At 46.3% G+C, this 23,545-nt stretch overlaps 1 non-coding gene across 1 annotated transcript; it reads left to right on the plus strand.

Annotated features, from left to right (window-relative positions):
• Positions 1-3,469: 3,469 nt before the first annotated feature.
• Positions 3,470-3,578, plus strand: LOC120658551. The gene has a single exon (XR_005668730.1). It is a non-coding gene; the product is annotated as a small nucleolar RNA R71 (small nucleolar RNA).
• Positions 3,579-23,545: the final 19,967 nt, after the last annotated feature.

The raw sequence follows: 23,545 nt of genomic DNA on the forward strand, positions 1-23,545 counted from the left end.
TCGAGTCAGAGTGGCGAAGCCTCTGGACGAAGCTGTACGTCGCGGGGGTCCACTGGAGCTGGAACTAGTGGACCGGTGCCCTATGGCCTGCCATGCCCACTCTAAGGAACTGGCACTTTGCCATGACGAACCTCCAGCCTCATATTGCTGTGGTTGAGGCTGAGGTTGCTGCTGCATGAATTCCTCCCTTCTGGCCCTACTTCTTGTAACCCTGTCAGGAAGACCAGAAACACTATGCCTGCGGCTATCCTCTTACGGAACAAGAGGGATGGTTAGTGAATGGCAGTTATACAAGTGATATCCCGCGTTTGGCAACGGGATTTCATTTGCATAACCAATAGAAAAAAATCAAGGAGTTATCCAGGCCTTTCTTGAGTATGTGGCCTTGAACCAAATACGCCTCATCGATCATAACACGGGGCTCCTCAATGAAAGGAACGGGGTTCCCGTCTAAGATTCCCATGTTTGATGCGATGTGGGTAACCAAAGAAGTGCATTCAATAGGACCCGTCATCCGAAAATTTGTGAGCCATTGCTTAACCATTGCTTTTGTGGGGGAGATTCGGATCTTGTTGACCATGACGTATAATATGATCAACTCATCGTTTCGCACTGGTCGTGGATCATCTCTTGGAAAAGAGAGTGATAGCCACCCACTTGTGCATCAAATGAAGAGTCGGATTTTGAATGTCATTGCACCGAGGTGCAAACTTGCCATGAACAACTTGACCCAAAATCAAACCCCAAAACTCATGTCGATCAAAACCGCGGCAAGCTTTTGCAAGAGAAACCGACAAGCGTGCGCTAAAACCAAGGAGGTGGCTGAAATTTCTCCAATTAAAATAACGTTCAACTCCAAAAAGTCAGAAAGAAACACCATCGTCCACCTCCCGAAGAGTGCAAAGAAACTGAATGGTGAGGAGACGAGAACCATTCTCCTCAACGGGCACAAAGCCATCCCATCCAACCGCATGCCAAACACGAGCGAAGTCAACGTCCATTCCTATTTTCTCGAGAAGATCCGGATCGAAGGCTCTGGTATGACCAAAGCTTCGATTCTTGATCATGGCGTAGGCTTGACGCTCGTGGTCGTCTCGCAAGTCGAGGTATGGTGCATCATCTTCATCTATTTCCATATCCTCGTCTTGCGGTTCTGCAGCTTGCTCCACAAATTGTTCTTCTTGTTCGTCTTGCTCATAATCCATCGTGGTTGGTGTTGGTGCAGGTTCGGAGGAATGATGAGAGATCGACTCACCCCGTGAACGGGACGAGCCTAACCTCGTCATCCTCTTGAGAGCTCAGGAAATCTTCCGCCCTGCACCTCTCATGCTTGTAACAAGAACGAACAAGAACGAACGAGAACAACTCATTTGGGATATGTTAGTGAAATGAAAAATGAAACACTTACCTAAAAATTGTTCCTCCAAGTGTGTGAACAATCTTGCAGCAAAGAAATGAGAGAGAGAGTTTTCTTGCAATCAAACTTGAGCCAAAATCCAATGGAAACCCGAGCAAGAATGTGTGAGAGGGAGTGAGAGTGAAGAGAGTGAGCATGAGAGCTCCTCACCCCTCTCTCAGCCTCTATTTAAAAGGATCTGGGTGAGTGCACCTGAGGAGGAGCCAGGCACAACGATCAGGTAACCGTTGGAGAAGCTGGGGCCCAGGAGCCGTTGGCCCTGGGTCGGCCGACCTGTGGGGTCGGTCGGCCCCTGGGTGGGCCCCCTATTGCCCCCGTTTGGCTAGGTGATTCCTCAATGGTCAAAAACTTTGAAAATATGGTGCACGGCCAAAAGTTTGCTCGAAAAGATATCCAAATTATTTTTCCCAAAGGATTTTAAAACTCAAAAAATATTTTTGGTATTTTTGTGAAAAGGGAAAATTTCTAGAAAAATTCCAGCATGCAGAAAATAATTTTGAAAATTTTCAAATATGCAGTGGGGAAATAAATGAGGTGCAAAGAAAATTTGAAAAGGCAGAGAAAGCAAATATGAGATAAATACCAATTTACCTTTGGCAAGGGCGCGTCGTTTATAGTCCGATGTGCACGACTTTTCTCCATCGTTCTTACCATTGGTCAGCTCATCTTGGTGAACTGGACGAGGCCGAACTCTCGACCTTCCGCCACATCTTCTTTCTCTTAGGTGTGGAGGGTCGGTGTTCTGGCTAGGGTTCTGGTGCACCCCATAGTGCTATGCCCTTCACTGTCTTGTTGTATCATGAAGCGCTGCTCTTCCCTACACTTGAACCTGAAAAACATATCCTCCCTTCCGACACAGAAATGGATTTCTCCCTTTCCGGCATCGATCCTTGCCTTGGCAGACCTTAGAAAAGGTCGCCCAAGTACGAGGTCGACTCTGAGGTCACCCTCCATATCCATTACTACAAAGTCGACAAGGACAAAGGAATCTCGTACTCGTACGAAGATGTGTTCGGCTATCCCTTCGGGATACCGAATGGTCGAATCTGCAAGCTGTACGAGCATGGTTTTTGGGGAAAGAGCAGGATAATCAAGTTCTTCATATATTACCTTGGCAATTATATTCACGCTTGCCCCCAGATCGCATAGGCATCGCTCAAAGTGTTTGATGCAGATTAAGCAGCTGATCATGGGGACCCCTGGATCCTCTTGCACTGCTGCCACCATGCCATCCCAAACATTGTTCCTTGGGGGATTGTACCTACCTACACGAGTTACCCCGTCCGGTAGACACCATGCTGACATTTTCAACGGGAGTCTCGGGTTGCTCCGGGATCTTCCCAGACTCAGCAGAAGGAATGACAGCAGCGATTTGAGCCAACTGTGTTTCTATCATTTTGTTGAAACTTAATTGATTTTTTAAGAGTTGAAGATAAAGTTTCAAGCTTTACATTTAAACTTTCCAGGGATTTGTCATTGGCCAAAAGCCTTTTATTTATATTTTCATTAATTTTAACTTAGCCAAGAACAAGATTCCTCAAGGGAGGTTGGTTCAAATTAAAATTCGAATTATAAGAAGGATTATAGTTATTACCTCCCTGAAATGGTGGACGTGGCTGGTTCCACCCCTGGCCTCCTTGTGGTGGACGGTACCCGTTGTTATTGTTGTTGCTGAGTTAGGCGCAGTCTTCATGGGTTTCGGGGCAGTCGTTCCCCGTATGTCCTTCATTACCGCAGACTTCGCATGTGAAGTGCGAACCCATGGCGTAAACGGGAGCATGGATCGGTTGTTTGCTCCCTTCCTCCATCTTATTGATTAGGAGGTCCAGCTTCACGGCAATCATATCCATCTCCATGACGGTATGCATGCCCTTCATGCGGGAATGGAGTCGTTCATCGCTCCACCCCTGGTTGGAGACCATCTTCTCGACCAATTCTTTGGCTTTGGCTATGGTCAGGTCGAGGAAGGCTCCTCCAGCAGCGGCATCAATATTGGCTCAAGATGTCCTTGTGAGCCCGTTGTAGAAGCTTTGAAGGACGAGCCACTCATCCACGCTTTGGTGAGGACAGGCTAGGATCTATTCCTGTAGCCTCTCCCAAGCTTCTGGGATGGATTCCATCCCCGTCTGCTAGAAACTTGAAATGCTTCTGTGCAGGGCATTTGTTTTGCCCAGCGGAAAGAATTTAGCGAGGAATGCCATGGAGCATTTGGCCCAGGTGTCGATGTCCTTTTCCTTATAAAACCACTGTTTCGCCTTCCCCAGTAGGGAGAAAGGAAATAGATGAAGCTTGATCGCGTCGGCAGCGACACCCCGTATAACAATGGTGTCACAGAGCTCCAGAAAGTTTTGCAAATGAGCATTTGCGTCCTCATTCGGCTTGCCACAGAATGGGCAAGCCTGCACCATGTTGATGAGGCTTGATTTCAGTTCGAAGTTCACGTCCCCGATGTTGATGTTGGGGCCTGTGGCCACGTTATCGGTGGAGGGGACGGAGAACTCGTAGAGAGTCTTTTCAGCCATAGCCTCAGGAACAAGTGGTACTTCCTGAATGGGTTCCTGTGCCGGGAGGATGGCGAGAGGAGGAATGACGCGAGGTCGTGCCCTTCTCTCAAGTCTCTCTGGATTGTCTGTGTAGTTTTCCGGCAGGGAGAAACCAGTCATATACTACCCCTGTCTTCTTTCAAATCAAAAAATAAAAGAAGACATAAAGTGATATTAGCCCGAAAGAGTAAAGACTATATACTGAGTACAAAGCCTAGATTAATATCAGTACAATAACTTTGTTCACATGTCGTCCCCAGCAACGGCACCAGAAATGCTTGTTGGCATTTCTTAAGTCGATACCAGGTTTGCGATGACCTTGGTAACAACCTCAGAATTGCCTGTTGGCGGTCCTTAGTGCAATCACTAGAAATGAGGGAGCCGAACCCATCCTAGCAACTGCACCCAAGGGGTGCCACTCTCGTGGTATAATCAATACAATTACAGATGGATCCGCAAGCGCACGGATATACCGTTATAACATTTCACCCGGAGAGTAAGGGTATCGTCATTTATTTGTGTCCCAAAGGACGGCAGTGGCAAAGGTATTGTACTTAACATTAACCATGACATTGTGCCTCAAGCAATAGGCAAAACTCTAACAGGGGTAAGTCCAGGTAAATAATAAGCAAGGGTAATGCGACACAGCACACATCCACACTCCAAGAGGAAGGAATAAAAGAGAGAAACGACTAAAGAAAGAGCTACTCTATCCTACGTTAAATCAGCTGGAGCTTAGGCTAGGTTAGGTGTCCTAGTGCTTCTATCCAAAGCTGGGGTTATGTTAGGACATGGTTAGGACTGCAAGTGCCAGGAAAATGGGATAGCGGGGAGAAGGTCCCTCACCGGAGTACATCCACTCCCGTTACCTCTTTGCATGAACTCCTACACCTAACCCGAATGTCGGGGAATACGCTAAACGCAACACCGCTGTTACGCCGGACGGACAGGGCTATCACCACCTGCCATCTACACTAGTCACACCATGGAGTACGGTCATATCCGAAGGATCCCGCATACCCGAGCACCACGCTCATGTATGAAGTCACTACTCTAGTGCCCCCAGGTCTCCCACCCTTCGGATGGACAAGTAAATCACTAGAGCAAGCCCGAAAGCACATCGAACCTCTATCTGTACCCGGATCATCTGGCCTAACCAAGACTGTTCATAGCTCATGAAGATCTAAGCATGGATTGATAAACTATCAAGATAGTAAAGCAACCATGGCACATCTCTATTTTATGAATAGAAGTCTGATGAATACAAAGCCATACCGGGAGCCGAGGATTGCTCAACGACCCCGAGGACGACTTGCTTCGCTAAAGAGAACTAGCCTAGCTCTACTACCTAGCTAAGAGAGCAAGAGAGAGGAGAGCCTTCTTGGAATGGTGGAATGTGTGTGTGTGTGTGTGTGTGTGTGTGTGTTGAGGGGGGTGGAGGAGAGGCCAATTTATACTACTTGGAGGTCGATTTCCCGCCAACGCACGTATGGAAGGTGATCAGGTGCCTTGGGGGTGACTCCTCCTCGAAGTGCACCTGGACGGGAGCCAGGCCAAGTTCAGCCGATCCAAGGGGTCGGCCGACCCCACCTGGCAGGCCCTCGTCCCTATCTTCCTCTGGCAGGCTAACAAGTGGGCTCTTGTATCTTTCCTTGTATGCATTATGCGTGGCGCGCCCGTTTGCTCTGCCAGATGGGCCCTCTTTGTAAGTGGGTGATGCCAGATGCGATCTTCTGCGTAGTTATGTGGCGTCTGCTGCGTGTTTTCGTCTTATTTCACTCCGGCTCATCTGGAATTTACAAAACTCAAAAACAACTATGGGGCAAGGTTAGTGATACAAATATGTGAGTAAGGCATGTAGTTTTCCTTTATTATTGAGTATAGTTGACGGTCGAATTTGGCACTTAAGCACCGTCAACAAGGTCCACCTTGCAAGGTTAAATCAGATCGATTCGCCATGCCTCGCGGTTATGAGAGCCTTGATCTCTTGGTGACATTGTAGTAATGAGATGAGATGAAATGAAATGAGATAAAATGGATGTTGATGTATTTAAACAATTGCTTCCCACATTGATTGTTGTAGACCTGCAAATCATAGACATTGAGTAAATCTATTGGAATAATCTGGAGCCAAAATCTTGAAAACAAGGATCCACTTTTAGATGCCTTTCTGCAAAACAAACCACCTACCAGAAAGCCTTTCATGCCTAGATAGTGGGCTAAGTATACCCATAGTTGGGTAAGTCTTGCTGAGTATTAGTTGCTCAGGGTCTGTTGTCATATTTTTTCCAGGCCCTGCAGACATCGACTTCAGTTCCAGCTGTGTCAAGTTCGTCTGCCGTGACGCAGAGGGTGTTGGTGTTTAGCCGCCAAGCTCTCCGATGGATACCCCGAGGAGATTGATTGTAAGCAGGGACTCGCTGAGATCTGGGATGCTATGGTGCAAGGAACACAAAGTTTAGATAGGTTCGAGCCGCCGGAGTGTAATACTCTACGTCCTGTGTAGTTTTCTTTATTGCCTTGAGGAGATTGTATATTTTGGAGGGGTCCCTGCCCACCATTATATAGCCTGGAGGACAGGGTTACATGGAAAGTCCTAGCCGAGTGCTTTAGGAGTCCTACCCAATAGCTATCGGGTAGTTTCCTTCTATTTGACTAGTCCTACTTCTGTACGAGTAGTTACAATATGGTAAGGTATATCCCATGCGCTATCTCTTACTCTAGAACATTCTACGCCTATGAGTAGTCCCGCTACCCCGGGTCTGACAAGCCCTCAAGCTCTTCGTAGCCAAGTCCTGCAGGCGTCGAGTACTTCTGAAGATGCCTTCAAGTAATCTACTGAATGCTTGCATCATTCAAAATCTTTCGTCGAATACTTGGAGTAGTCTTTCGAGTGCTTTCTTTGACTGCTTTGAGGCTATGTGGCACTCAAGCTCCGAATCATCATCTTCTTATATGGTGCACGTTATACTCGCGCTCCATATGGAGTAGCCCCCGAGCCTTAGATTGAATCGAAGAATAAGGCTAATGGTCAAATCTATCTTCAATCATAGTCTTCCAAATCTTCATTTGACTTTCAAATATCCTTGAAAAATATGACATTTATGACATATATTCCGCAGCCCCCGAGCCTTGACTCAAAATTCCGTGAATTTAGAATTAAGGATCAAAGTCGTGGCATGGAAATGTATATTGGTGTCATTCGGTCTTCCAACAAATTACCAATCTACCACCGCCACAGGCTATTTAACTGTGTGGTAACTCTTTAGGGTTTTTACCCTAAGTTACTTCTCCTGGCCGCCGCCTTTGCTTTAGATCCAATCTGCCTTTTTACCCTTCTTCCATTGCCTCTCTGGTAGCCCCCGAGCACATGCGCAAGAAACGCCTCGTGACAATTCAGATGGCGCCCAAGAAATCAGGTCGTGTGGAGAAGGAAAAAATAGTCGAGACTTTGGCGTCCGGATGGAAGAAATGAAAGATGTCAGAATCCGCCATTTGCACACTTGTTGAGGATCGTCTACTGTAATCTCAAGCCATTGTTCAATGGCGTTCTGCTGAAGGAGAATATAGACCGTACAAAGGTACCAACGAAATCGTCCTATTTCGATCTTTCATTGAACGCGGTCTTGATGTTCCCGCATCGGATTTCTTTAGGGGGTTATTGCATCATTGGAGAATCCAAATGCACCATCTGACCCCTAATTTGATCCTAAATCTTTCCATTTTCACTCATCTGTGTGAAGCCTTTCTTGGGATTGATCCCCATTTTGATTTATTCCGCCATATTTTTCTTGTATGTCCTCAACCGAGCACCAAGAAAATTGCAGAAATTGGGGGTGCTGAGGTCTTGCTGCGTCCCGAAATGGAAGAAAAATATCTCCATTACCATCCAACAAGTCTGAAGGCAGAATGGAAGAGCGTCTGGTTTTATGTTGGGAATTATCCACCAGCCCTTCCTGAATGCATTCCTGGTCCACCAAAAGTATGTAGTAATTGGTCAGAAGCTGGTCCTGGTGGGGTTCAAATAAACAAGCTGCTAGATGACATTGCTGTTCTCAAAGATTGCGGAGTGACCGGCGGCTCCGTTGTATATTCATGGATGAATCGCCGAGTGCAGCCTTTGCAGAAGCGAGAAAATCCTGGATATTTGTATAAGGGGCCCACAGATCCGTCTCGATTCTCTGCTGAGAAGCTCGGAAGATTTGAAGCCCTCAAGAGGCTGTGTTGAGTACTTGATGATGTGGAGAAGACTCCATTTCTGCCCAAGGGGATTTTTAATAAAAAACACCTCCCTGAAGATGAAGGGGTAAGTACTCGATCCTTGTAACCAATTGATGTTCCATAGGCATATTAATTGATCTTGAAGAAAACCACTCCTCTTGTTAATGCAGATTGATGTGATTTTGTATCGGAGATTGCCTCCGTTGCCAGGTGGTGAAGATATTCCCGGCCCTGCACGGAATTTTTGTGCAGACCAGGATCTAGTTGCAGAAGAAGCAGAGTCAGATTCTGATGAAGGGCTAACCCTGGCAAACATTCTTAAGAAGAATAAGGATAGCAGTGATCCGAAAAATGTCAGCCCAGATCCCAAACCAAGCTCTTCTGAAGGCCAACCAAAAGGTATAAGAGTTGTTGCTCGGAAGTGTAAAGCTTCTACTCCTACAAATACCAGGTAACTTGCTGTGTGAACAGCATTCATTCTTGCGTATGCAATTTCCTCGAATACCCTCCTTTCTTCTGACTGGTTTTGTATAATAGTCAACATAGGCAGCTGAGGCAAAGAGTTGATCCTGCTAGAGTAGAGTTATCTCTGATTACTTCTAGTGTACCTAGTACTCCAGGAACACCAATACTGAGAGTAGTAACTGAAGAAGCCGATGAACCATTACTAGAAGAGCAGACACCAGCCACTACCCCTGCAATCTTTAGTACCACAAGAGGAAAACAAGCAGGGTTTGAGCAAGGTGCTAGTGCCGGGCTTCGAGTGGTTGGTCTATCAACACTACCAGCAGCAATCAGGGAAAGTTTGACCACAGATTTGATTAACAACCAACTCCTGGTCCCTGAGAAGCTGAAGGTGTTGCAGGACAACCTAAAGTCCTGTTATAAAATTACAACTGTAAGTAACTTGTTGAGTACTTTGTCTGACTGTTATTGCCTGGTTCTTTGTCTCATGAATGCCATGTGTCTTGATTCAGGAGTTGGCAAATCGCTCATATCTGAAGTCTCAGAAGCTGAAAGCTGCAGTGGATGCTAGTAAGCTGCTTGAGGAGACAGAACGCTGGCTTCAGGATAAAATTGACAAGTATCTGGAGGCCCACAATCAATTGCACCAGTTGAAACAAAAAAGTACTCGACAAATCTGGCTCCTGAAAAAGGATGCCAAGAACCTGGAGAAGGACAAGAAAGAACTCGAAGAAAAAAAATCAAGCCCTCCAGGTAGAAGTAGATAATATGAAAAACCAGAAAGGTAACTTCCCTGTTTGCCCTATATCGAGTTGTGTAGTTTAACTCAAGAGCTAAGACTAGCCTTGGTTTTCATAGATGAAAACAAGAGGCTGAAGGAACAGCTGGCCGAGTACTCCAAACTGAAGATCGCCACACAAGCAATTGCTGACATGGTGGATCCGCTCGAAGAAGGAGCTAAAGTGTCCAAGACTTTGGTGGAGAGACTACGAGAAGCTCCCCGAAAAATTGTTGGATTTCTCTCAGACAATGCCAAGCTATATGTAGCACGTGTGCTGGGACTTGTAAAGTCATACTGGCCACAGACAAATCTGGCCCCTTTAGGACAGGGCATGGCAGTAGAATCCTCTAAGGAGAACTTTGCCAGGTTCCGGGAGGAAGCCAAACCTGTTGCCGAGAAGATAGTCGAGTTCTTAGAGCAAGATGAAGAATGTTAAATTTTTGTGCTTTGAACTCTAATTGTCTGCTTGGAGATACATGTTTGGTGTATATAACCAAGTTATCCTTTGAGCCATATGGCATTAGGATATATCATTAAGTTGTCCATATCGAACTACATAGGATGTTTGGTCCTTAATGGTAGTTGATGTAGGAAATCCTATTTCCAGGATAGACGTAGATCTTCTCAAGATTGTGTAGGCGTATGAGCCTGTAACCACTCGATTTTCCCGTGCCTTTGACCTTGCGAGACAAGAAATGGTTGGGCAAACGAGCAGTGGGTAACCCTCACTCGGGTAGTTAGGATCCCTTAGGATCAATAGGTGTAGGGACCTGCATCCACTCGATTCTTTCAAGCCTTAGACCTTGCGGACAAGGAAAGGTTGAGCAATCGAGTGGGAAGTATGAAGTGGATCCCTCAGGATCGACAGGAGCAGGGTCCTACATCCACTCGATTCTTTCAAGCCTTAGACCTTGCGGACAAAGAAAGGTTGAGCAATCGGGTGGGAAATATTAAGTGGATCCCTCAGGATCGACAGGAGCAGGGTCCTGCATCCACTCGATTCTTTCAAGCCTTAGACCTTGCAGACAAGGGAAGGTTGAGCAATCAGAAGGGAAATATGAAGTGGATCCCTCAGGATCGATAGGAGTAGGGTCCTGCATCCACTCGATTCTTTCAAACCTTTGACCTTGCGGACAAGGAAGGGTTGAGCAAGCGGGTGGGAAATATGAAGTGGATCCCTAAGGATCGCCAGGAGTAGGGTCTTGCATCTAGTCGATTCTTTCAAACCTTAGACCTTGTAGACAAGGAGAGGTTGAGCAATCGGGTGAGAAATATGAAGTGGATCCCTCAGGATCGACAGGAGCAGGGTCCTGCATCCACTTGATTCTTTCAAGCCTTAGACCTTGCGGACAAGGGAGGGTTGAGTAATCAGGTGGGAAATATGAAGTTGATCCCTCAGGATCGACAGGAGCAGGGTCCTGCATCCACTCAATTCTTTCAAACCTTAGACCTTGCAGACATGGAAAGGTTTAGCAATCGGGTGGGAAATATGAAGTGTTTCCTGTTGACGTTTCTTAACATCGTCACTAGGATTGTTAGACCATATCAACGCTGCTAGGAAATGTCGGTGGTAAATCTGAACGATTACAGAAGGATCCGCAAGCGCACGAATATACCGTTGTAGCATTTTACCTGTGAGTATTCAGGGTATCGTATTATTCTCAAGGAACGGAGGTGTAACGGTCTTCTAGCAAATTCACCCAGGAGAACAAGAGATAGGATAGCCTAGGCAGCATGGTTTATCTAAGGGAAAGGATCAAGGTAGGCTACGCTCTGCTGCTATTCGTTTACTTCGGGAACCGGTCTAACCCTGGTCTGCCAAGGACCTTCGGCTATTACACTACTAACCAAGCTCGAACGTGGGGGAATACACTACCCACGCAGACTGTCTCCGTAGTGGACGGACAGGGTTGTCATCACCTGCCGTCTACAACTCAACACCGTGGGGGCTCAGAGCAAACAAAGGTAGTCTAGGGCCTAGACACCATGTCTAATCCTTTGACTACTGCTCCCCCGAGGTGTCTCCTCCCACACTTCTCCTCACACACTCCCTATCCTAATCCTACATGTCTCCTCCCCCAAGGTGTATCTTGTGTTGTGTTCTTTTGAGGGGGGGCTCTCTGTGGCAGAACCACCTGAATTATCCCGGCTCAAATGCGCTGGCCATCACCCTAAAGGCAACAGCGGCTCAAACGCACTTCAAATGGAACAATTCTTGGTCTGTCGAGTAACGTCCCGATACAACCACCGGTTCTCGGATCGAACAAGCATACCCCGCACGAAGGCGAGTCCAGAGATATTACAACCATAATTTTACAACACAGGCATAGTAGTTATTACAACATGTTTCAAAGTACTTATTACAGATCCAAACTTAGTAAAACATTAAACAAGACATAAGTTTCATGTTCAGAGTTTAAGCAGTGGAAAGAAAACATGACGGCTACAACACGTCGCAAAAGTATACCAAGCTAGCCCAAGCAAGGTATCACTCATCGGGGTCATTGCTGGCCGAAGACGGATCCCATTCTACGGACCAGCTAGGAGGCAAAGAGCAGGGCCAAGACAGACTAGCGATCTGGTCCTCAAAACTCATACCTGAAAAAGGTTTCAACAGCAAGGCTGAGTATTCTAATACTCAGCAGGACTTAACCGTCAATGGGTATACTTAGCCCACCTAGCTAGACTATGCAGGGTTTTGTAAGGCTCTGGTTTCCTTTTGCTGAAAAGCAATAAAGAGTAGGTCCTTACTTCATATTTTAGCTTTCCATATTCTAGTTGATTAACCATTCTATGTAAGCAACTAATCCTATCCAACCATGGTAGAACTTTAGTCAAACATCAAGATTGATCATAATAATGTTGCTCTTATTACTCTATGTGGCAAAGGGATCAAGCAGTCCCAAACTGTGAGAAGCGGACGATTCGAATTGAAATTTGTTAACCTGGCCAGGCAGACCTAACACACACATTTGGAACACCGTCGGGTCATTCCCAAACAACCGTTTACCTTTCATTGCGACCTGTGGATAGGGTCACTCTCCCCGACTACAGGGCACCATCTTCCTCCCTTTAGCCGCGGTGTTGCGGAACATAAACATAAATAAAAACCTATCTCTAAGAGAGAGTGAAAGGTATATCCACTTACCGGTCCGATCGGCTACTAGGCTTACCACGTACCATATTTACGGCATGTGGCTAGTACGTTCAAAAACTTAACCACCGCTACCACACACCGCGACCTTAGCAAGTTCATCAACACAGACGGGGTCTCACCCAAGGTCATGATATCGAACACGACCCCATTCGTCGTCCTTATATTGATAGCAGAAAGTAAACAAGCAATTCCTATAGAGCTCGCGAGTGACAGGCAATCACTCGACTTTTACCGGTCCTATAAGCTTTGCAATTATTCGAACTCAGGTCTAGTGTTCAGTACATAGGTTCCTAGGATCATGCATCTAGGGTTTCAATTCAAATCCTAAGAACTGTAAATGCACAAGTAAGTAATAACGATAAATTGTAATAATTTGAAATACTGGGTTATGTCTGGGGCTTGCCTAGAATTAACACTAGGTCAGTGTTAGTTAGAGAATATTTGCTCGGCGAGCATCTTCCTTTAGTCGTGCACATCTGGATCCATCTGTCCATCTTCTAGACGTGTCCACCATTCACCGTCTTCTGGCTCGGCTCCAACATCACGTCCTTCACATGGCGCATCTATCGTACCTAAATGAAATGCAACGATGCATATGTATGAATGCATGGAAGTGCAAAATACAAAGCATTTATAAGGCACAACATACTAACATAAGCACCTAAAGCTATTTAGTTCAATCATCACTCAAGCATCTCATAGGGATGAGCACATAAAGCTAACTTGTATACGTTTTTAAAATTTTCCAAGTACTAGAACTATTTATCTTGATTTTGTGCAATCAACATGGATTAAAATCAAAACCGTAGCTAAACAGTTGTAAGGGTTTTAAACTTTTATCCTACCATTCTTGTAGCATTTCAAGTGCACTAGAAAAGTTTCATCCAGAGAAACTAAGTATAGCATCAAGAACTAAAATAGGTAATTTAAACCAAGATTAAAACAAGAGCTAGAGAAACATATAGTTACAACGGGTTTCTGGTCATGAAAATTTTATGTGAGACTCTACTCAGTGCTGTAAGGCTACCATCCAAAAATCATCCTTAGTTCATGTGTGGACTCCTAGAAACATTATATGCTAATTATTCTAATCTTTCTCTTAGACATAAATCAAGATTTAATTAAGCCTTTATGCCCTATTAAACATAAATCTATTTTTGCAGCAAAAAATTTCTAACTAAAACATGTAATATTATGATTCTATATTGTAGAGATTTTGATAAGGATTCCAAAAAGTATTTATTTGCTATTTTAGGATTTTTCTACAATTTGTAATTGAATTTCCAAGTTTAATGCAAAAATTTAAAAACAAAACTAATATTGCAGATGGGTCCCTGGTATTTGCACTGGGAGACCTAAAAGAATTAAAACTTCACAAAAAGGCCCTTGGCCGGTCTTCAAAACAGGGGAAATGCGGCAGGGGGCGGTGCCGGCCGTTTCCGGCGGCTCCGGTCGCCGGCGGCGTGGGGCCTGGGGTGGAGGAGCTAGAGGAGTTCGGGATCGACCTCAGGGTAGCTTCAGTGCGGGTCGGGGTGGCCTATGGCGGCAGCTCCGCGAGCTCCGGCGGCCGGCGGCGGGCCTGTGCCGCGGCGGCGGCGCTCCGGTGGGGAAAGAAGGGTGGGTTCGGGTCGGAGAGCACCAGCGAGAGTCGGAGGAGGTGGTGGTGTGCTCGGTTTGGGAAGAAAGGGACCGCAGAGGGGAGCTCCATGGCGAGCTGCTAGGGGGGCGGCCATGGCGGAGGCGGCGGCGCCTCTGGCGCAGGGAGAAGCTGGGGCACGGCTCCTAACGGTGCGAGGGGTGAGGGGAGGGTGCTGAGGCTTGCGCTGCGTCTAGGGGAGGTGTACTTGGGCTGGGGGACGATGGGCAGGGGCGACGGCAAAAGTACAACGGCGAGCGGCACACGACGTCGGCGTGTCGGGCAGGGAGTGTGGCGGAACCACCCAAAACTACTGGGCCCGGGTGCACTGATCTTCGTTGCTAAGCAACTCTGACCCAATTTGGCACTCACCGGTAGTTCCTCGAGTGAAGCCTCGATAAAAGCCACGCTATTCCAGGATCAGCAGACAACACTCACACGAAGGTGAGCCCAGAGATTACAACACAAACCATTTCATACATCTCAGAGTGATTGCAGCGGAAAGAAAATTTATTACAAACCATGTTCAGAGTAGCACAGTACTACGGAGTTCCAACTACTCAATTATTTAAGTCTCAAGTTCAGCGGAAGTATCAAAAGATAACTAACGAAATAACGTGACGCATCGGTAAAGCCCGTACGAATGCGTCACTCAGCGGGAGGGCGATTAGCATTAGCTGAAGGGCCATCCCACTCAACCGACCAACCCGGAGGCAGAGAACAAGGCCAAGTAAGACTCGCAAACAGGTCTTCAAAGTTAGTACCTGAAAAACAGTGCCACAAGCAAGGCTGAGTATACTAATACTCAGCAAGACTGACCCGTCTCCGGATATAACATAGTCCGATAACTAGACATGCAAGGCTTTTTGGTTGGTAGGGTTTGTTTGCCAAAAATGCCGCTAAGTGTTGATCCTTACTTTCAGGTTTTACTTAGCCAGATTCTGGTGGAATTAACCATTCTAAATTTGCAACTAACTCTACTCAAACATGGTAGAACAACCATTTAATCAACCAGCCGTATTATCATCATCCTGTTCCACTTGTTACTCTATGTGACCGAAATCATTAAGCAATCTCATGCCGTGAGAGGCGGACGATTCCGAATCGAATTTCAACCTGGCCAGGGGAACCTAGACCACACGCATGGGGATTGACTTCGCTCCCGCCCACGCTACTTTTCCCCTTTCTTTCCAGTCCGTGGATCCGGGTCACCCTCCCCGACTACAGAGTCCGACCACTCTGCACCCGTACGTCGCGACAAAAACATAAACCCTACTTCTACCAAGAGGGTGAATGGTCGTTCCACTCGCCGGTCCAATCAGGTACTTAAGCTTACCGATTACCATATTTCTCGGTATGTGGCTAGTACTTTCAAACGCTTAACGAAATGAGCCACACACCACGACCTTAGCCATTTTTGACTATACCAGCGGGGTATCACCACTACACAACCCCGCCCGTTGTCCTTACATTTCAACAGGAATTAAAGTCAGTACAATTCCTATTTGCTCGCGAGAGGCAGGAAACCACTCGACTTCTACCGTACCTATTTAGCATGGCAACTAGTCGATAAAAAGATCCGGTAACAACATAGGTTCCTAGGGATCATGCATTTATGGTTTTCGATCAACGCCTAGAAAACTTAAATGCAGAAAAACAAAATATTACAGTACATTAATAAATAGATAGCTGAATGATAATTCGGGAAATAGTGGGATTATGCTCCGGGGCTTGCCTTCTTTTATCGAAATAACTCTTTCGCCGAGACTGGGCTGCTCGGAGATTTGCTTGTACTATTTTTACTTTCTCTTCAGCCTCGACCACTAATTCAGGTCCAAAGATTTGACGCTCTCCAGTCTGGGACCAACTCAAAGGGGTTCGACACCGTCGACCGTACAAGGCCTCGAAGGGTGCCATCTTCAGACTGGCCTGATAGCTGTTATTATAGGAAAACTCCGCCAAGGATAAACATTTGTCCCAGTTCTTGTCATAATGAATGACACATGCTCGAAGCATATCTTCAAGAATTTGATTAACCCTTTCGGTCTGTCCGTCAGTCTGTGGATGGTAAGCTGAGCTTCGAATTAATTTAGTTCCGAGAGCTTCTTGGAGTTGCTCCCAAAACCTTGCCACAAACTGAGGACCACGATCCGATACAATTGTTTTGGGTATACCGTGTAGGCAGATAATCCGATCCATATAGATCTCAGCATATTTCTTGGCTCTATATTCAGTATGCACTGGAATAAAATGAGCCGTCTTTGTGAGCCTATCAACAATGACCCAAATGGAATCATGGTGCTGAGAAGTATTTGGTAAGCCCACAATGAAATCCATGCTGATATCTTCCCATTTCCAGGATGGAATTGGTAGAGGTTGGAGAGTTCCAGCAACTTTCAAGTGACTAGCCTTCACTCTCTGACAGGTGTCACATTCTGCGACATATTTGGCAATCTCTCTCTTCATGCGAGTCCACCAAAAATTTTGTCTGAGATCTTGGTACATCTTGGTGCTACCCGGATGAATAGAAAATTTAGAGAGATGTGCTTCGTCTAGGATTTGTTTCCGCAGATCAGGATTCTTGGGAACGACTAGGCGATCCTCGAACCACAAAATTCCTTTATGGTCCACTCGGAAACACTTATATTTATTTTCACCTGCTACTACTTGCTGCTTGATGATACCAACACTTTTGTCGTGTAATTGTGCCATGATGACCTGGTCATAGAGTGTCGGTTCCACCGAAATATGATTCAAAGAGCCCTGAGGAATAATTTCTAATTTCAGCCTTTGCATTTCAGCACACAATGTATCATTATATGACTCCATTGCAAGGCAATTGCAGTGAACCTTGCGACTGAGCGCATCGGCTACCACATTAGCCTTGCCCGGGTGATAATGAACCTCCAGATCATAATCTTTGATTAATTCCAGCCATCTTCGTTGCCTCATATTCAGCTCACTTTGAGTGAAAATGTATTTGAGACTCTTATGGTCGGTATAGATATTGCAATGGGTGCCCATAAGATAATGTCTCCAAAGCTTGAGAGCATGAATAACGGCGGCTAGTTCCAGATCATGAGTGGGATAATTTAGCTCGTGTGGCCGAAGAGCTCGGGAAGCATAAGCTATCACCCGATTGTCTTGCATTAGAACACAACCAAGACCAGTGCCTGAAGCATCACAATAAACATCGTATGGTTTATTGTTGTCAGGTTGAGCCAAGACTGGTGCAGTGGTTAGATGTGCTCTCAATGTATGGAATGCTTCATCACACTTTGTGTTCCATTTAAACTTGACATCTTTTCTTAGTAGTTCTGTCATGGGCTTAGCAATTCTAGAGAAGTCCGGAATAAATCTGCGGTAATACCCCGCCAAGCCGAGAAAACTGCGGATCTGATGAACTGAAGTAGGAGGCTTCCAGTCCATCACTTCTTGTACTTTGCTGGGATCAACTGAAATGCCTTCACTAGATATAGTGTGACCCAGAAATTTGACTGTGTCCAGCCAGAATTCACACTTGGAGAATTTTGCGTACAGCTTATGATCTCTGAGACGTTGAAGAACAATGCGCAGATGTTGCTCATGTTCTGCTTCATCTTTGGAATAGATCAGAATGTCGTCAATAAAGACCACGACAAACTTGTCAAGTTCCGGCATAAATACCGAGTTCATGAGATACATAAAATAAGCCGGAGCATTGGTGAGACCGAAAGACATAACCAAATATTCATAGAGACCATATCGGGTTGAGAAGGCGGTCTTGGGAATATCGCAAGGCCGGATTTTAATTTGATGATAACCCGAACGAAGATCAATCTTGGAGAAAATCTTTGCTCCAGCCAATTGATCAAACAGTACATCAATGCGGGGAAGTGGATATTTATTTTTGATGGTCACCGCATTGAGAGGCCGGTAGTCAACACACAACCTCAGACTGTCATCCTTCTTCTTTACGAACAATGCTGGGCAACCCCAAGGTGAAGCACTTGGGCGAATAAAACCCTTGTCCAAAAGTTCTTGTAGCTGGATTTTTAGTTCAGCTAATTCTTTAGGCGGCATTCGGTACGGCCTTTTTGAAATAGGTGCGGTACCAGGCTGAAGTTCAATGATAAATTCGATATCCCGGTCTGGCGGCATACCAGGTAAATCGTCCAGAAACACATCTGCATATTCACGGACTACCGGAATATCTTCGAGACGAGTATCTTTCATGGCATAGGCACAAGAGTTGTTGCATTGGTGATGAGGTAAATATAGAACCGATTGACCATGAGTTGGAGAATTTATTTCGACAGCTCGGGAAGTGATATCTAACACTACCCCATGTCTTTTCATCCATTCCATTCCCAAAATAACATCAATTCCTTCTAGTGGTAATAGGATTAACTCGGTTGAAATCGTTCTACTACCCAACTTAAGCGGTGCTGTTCTAACCATTTGGTTGGATGCTATTTTACCACCAGGAGTAGATATCATATAAGAGCCTTTGGTGTGGCAAAAATCTAAACCAACTTTTGCTCCAAACTTAGAACTAATGAAGCTATGAGATGCACCAGAATCGAATAAGATAACTGCGGGGTGATGGTTTATAGAGAATGTACCCGACATGATTGGTGCTCCCTCGGGAAGTTCAGCAAGATTGGTGAAGTTAAGTCGGCCCTGCCTGACTTGAATGGTTTGCCTCTTGCCCTTATTCTGATCGTTCCTGCGAGAAGCCTGCCCTTGAGTTTGTCCCGCCTGGGGGCACATCTTGGCAAAGTGATCTGGACTCCCGCATCGGAAACAGCGGTTATTGTTATCAGGGCGAGCGGCTGGCTGAGTATTCGGCCTAGGGCCGTTCTGCTGCTGCTGAGGTGCAAATCGAGCTTGCTGAGGAAACCCGAATCGAGTCTGCTGCTGCTGTTGAGGAGGCCTAATAATCCAACGCCCTGGCTGAGGGGCCTTCTGAGAGGATGCGGGAGGGTTATTTTGCACAATACGATACCTCGGTGCAGAGGCACTCGAGGGTCCAGCAGGTGCCTTGCGCTTCTTTTCAGCGCGGTGTGCAGAAATCAGATCCTCCTGAGATATAGCCATATTCACCAATTCATTGAATGAGTCTGCTCGGACAAGATTTAGCCTCTCCTGTAGCTTGGTACTAAGGCCCCGACGGAAGCGTTCACGCTTCTTAGCGTCGGTATCCGCGTGATGTCCAGCATACTGACACAATTGATGGAATACTTGGGCATACTGCACCACAGTACGAGTGCCCTGAGTCAAGGCCAAGAACTCGTTGAGCTTACGGTCAAGAAGTCCAGCTGGAATATGATGATCTCGAAAAGCCAATTTGAATTCATTCCAATTCACCACATGATCAGCCGGTAGCATCCCGTGGTAATGATCCCACCACATACGAGCTGATCCGCGAAGCTGCTGCGCGGCATAGCGAGTCTTGTTCGCTTCGGAACAAGGAGTAGTCAATAGAGAAAACTTGGACTCGATCGTGCGAATCCAAGCGTCAGCGTCCAGAGGCTCATCCGCTTTATTGAACAGCGGAGGCTGAGTACTGAGGAAATCTTGGTAGCTCGCCTCTTGTGCGTGATGAGCATGATGCCCACCCCGCGGTTGCTGCTGAGCTTGAACCAGCTGCCGCAGAATTTCCGTCTGGGCGGCAAGAACCTCAGCAATACCCACTGGTGGAGGAGGTGGAGGTGGATCGCCATTCCCTCCGGCTCCAAAACCACTAGGGGTGCCTCGAGTTGATCCAACCATCTGAAATGTGAGTACTTTTGCATTAGGCTCATCATTATCATCATTTCAAATGGAATATACAACTCAAATGACATGGAAATACTGGAAGTTGCTTAATCAGGTTGTGCAGCAAAACCAGCGATACGAAAACGCTCATAACTGGAGTTCGGTACATGATATGGACTTGAAATTTTTACAAGAGATAGGAAATTTCATGATCTACAACTTTGGTAGTCATCACAAAGTCAGATTTCCAAAGTAGGTTAGTCGAAAAATTCAATTACTCCTCCTCTGGTTTTTCTGCTTCACAGAAAACAGAGCTTCTGTAATTTGCGATTATCTCCTGCAATACCAATCCGTTTGGGCTGAAATTTTGCGAGCAGGTTCCTGATGAAATTTGGAACAACTTTGGTATTCAACTCAGGAGCTAAATCAGAAAGGAAAAGAGGATAAAAATTCGAACTAGCTGCTGCCTTCAGCTTTTTGCAGATCACTGATAATTAACACTAGTAGCATTAGGGGTTCATTACATCCATCGTTCTCTCATTTCTACTTGGTCACTCCTAACATCAGTACTAAGGGGGTTACTCAACTCTAAGTTAGCCTAGTAGCCATGATCCAAAAGTAGGCCACACTAAGAGGAGTCTACAAAAGCTAAGAAACAGCGCCTCGGTCTACATGTTGACCGATGCCTCACTCGCCGCGGGAGTGTGAACCTCAACCGGTGCGGGCTGCGGCGCCTGGTCCTCGGAGTCCATCTCTGAAACGCCCTCTATCTCCTGGGGCTCGTCCTCCTCGTCCACCTGCATCTCGTCGGGAGGTGCGTGAAGGGCATCCTGCGCGTGCTGTATCGCGTGGAGCTGCCCCTGAGCCTCGTCCACCTCAAGCTGCAGGTCGTGAAACTGGTCCTCCAGGAAGTTGATCGTAGCGTCACGATCCGACACAGTGTCCTGAAGCTCGTGAACCTGGCCGTGGAGCTGGGCGATAAGAGTAGCCCTGCTCTCGAGCTCGGTACTAGCCTCCTGAAGCTGCCCATCTCTCAGCTGGACTGCCAGGTGCAAGGCCTGAGCGTGGTCCACCAACTGAGCGACGGCGTAACTCTGGTAAGTGTGAAGCCTGTAGAGGCCGTCCAAGCACATCGCTGTCGTCCGAAGTGCCCCGACCGGGTCAAGGGTAGCGACCACGTCCACGTGTGCCATCCGGTCGAGCCAAAGCGGGTCTGCCGGGTCAGGTGCAGGGAACAACCCGAACGCGGTCAGAACTACCTCCAGAGGGCGCAAAGAGCAAAAGGTGGTCATCGCCCTCATGGCGGTAAGCTCCCAGGTGTCCAACAGGTAGTGACCGACCATCTGAGTCACGATCGGCTCCCACCCGTTGAGCGGGTGCTGTGGAATCACCATCGTCACACTGCAGCGACGAACTCCGTCCTCCACAAACTCGTGGCCATCGTAAACCGGTGGCTGGAGGTATCCGGCTGCACTCAAAAGCTCCCAAAGACGGCGGGGAAACCCGTCCCAGTGCAGGCAGGCGGAGTGCACGTGCCCCTGCGCGTCAACGACCAGCAGCTCTTCCATCTGTCCCAACAAAAGACCGATGGATCAGCTGATGGTAACAAGAACTACTAACTCTGGAACAGTGAAAGAAATGGCCAAAACTGTAGAGAACTTGCTTCAAAAATTCTCAAAAATTTACACAAGATCCCTCTGATATTAAGGAACAATTCACCTAGTCATCACTAAGGTCAATTCAGATTTCATGGGGGTGATATGCTCAGGTATTCAGAGTGATGTCAACCAGGAAAACTGAGTGTCCAGAGAGGGTGTATTTTGACTATAACTCTCAACCCAGACGTCAAAAATTTTTCAAATTTTTATGGTAAGCTCATCACTTAGTTGTCTACAACTTTCATGTTGAACGATTTTTAGTTTGAACAACTTATAAAGGTCGAAAAATTTCAGTTGTATATACTGTTCAGAGTTAACAGTTTTACACATGGTTGATCCAAAAATACAAAGGCCATGCTAGAAGGTTTCAAAAATTTTCAAATTTTTACAGCAGCTTGATAACTTAGGAAACATCATTTAGTCTTACTACCCCAAGTCGATTTGAGTGACTTAACAGAAGGTTAAAATTCGTGGAAACCAGGTTACAGACTTTCTGGATGCTCCGTAGGATAGTATTTTCGCTGATTTACTTGCGATTTCTCCAGAGATTTATTTGCTAACCTTTTTGAGAATGAATGCAGAACCTATACGTCCTCACCAAGGAAAAATCGCCAAGTAACCTTGGTCTTACGCGATGACTTTGGTGGCATACATATTACGTCTCTCACTATATAGCTACTCGATATAGCTAGATAGCCTATAATTCGATTTCGAGTTAGCGTACCTGCAGAAGATTGACAGTATATAAAATGAACCTTTCGTGCCAGCACTCACGAAAGCGTCCCCATACATTACCGATTACTATAGAATCGGCATCCATACCATTACCGCCGTATGGACAACGTTAAGCATACGTTATCGAAACAACGTATTGACTGAGTACCGTCTTTGACGGGGAATTGAATTCCAATTTCGAACTATTACTCCCCATATACTCAACCGAAGTTGGTATATGGGCAGCAGCTCAAGTAGGCCACTACTTGAGCTCCAGCGTTCGGTTCGCATCACCGACGGGAAGGTCAGACTCCCTCAGCTGACTGAGTAAGCATACCTTCGTAGCGACGATGTAGTTGCAGAATTTAAATTGCGGAATTTAAATACTGAAAAGTAATGTGCTGGAAGTTAGCCATACAAAATAAGCCACCTGATTATACCCATAAGATCCCCTAGGGCTTTACGTCCTAGACTTGTCCTTGGAGATCCTAAACTCTTTCAAAAACTTTAGTAGTTTTGAAGTCAAGTTTTGATTTATTGTTTTAAAAACCAAGGCTGTCATCTCTGGTAGGCTGTCTGCGAGCTCTGATGCCAGCTGTGGCGGAACCACCCAAAACTACTGGGCCCGGGTGCACTGATCTTCGTTGCTAAGCAACTCTGACCCAATTTGGCACTCACCGGTAGTTCCTCGAGTGAAGCCTCGATAAAAGCCACGCTATTCCAGGATCAGCAGACAACACTCACACGAAGGTGAGCCCAGAGATTACAACACAAACCATTTCATACATCTCAGAGTGATTGCAGCGGAAAGAAAATTTATTACAAACCATGTTCAGAGTAGCACAGTACTACGGAGTTCCAACTACTCAATTATTTAAGTCTCAAGTTCAGCGGAAGTATCAAAAGATAACTAACGAAATAACGTGACGCATCGGTAAAGCCCGTACGAATGCGTCACTCAGCGGGAGGGCGATTAGCACTAGCTGAAGGGCCATCCCACTCAACCGACCAACCCGGAGGCAGAGAACAAGGCCAAGTAAGACTCGCAAACAGGTCTTCAAAGTTAGTACCTGAAAAACAGTGCCACAAGCAAGGCTGAGTATACTAATACTCAGCAAGACTGACCCGTCTCCGGATATAACATAGTCCGATAACTAGACATGCAAGGCTTTTTGGTTGGTAGGGTTTGTTTGCCAAAAATGCCGCTAAGTGTT

This window comes from Panicum virgatum, chromosome 1K (genome assembly GCF_016808335.1).
Source record: "Panicum virgatum strain AP13 chromosome 1K, P.virgatum_v5, whole genome shotgun sequence".
NCBI lineage: Eukaryota > Viridiplantae > Streptophyta > Magnoliopsida > Poales > Poaceae > Panicum > Panicum virgatum.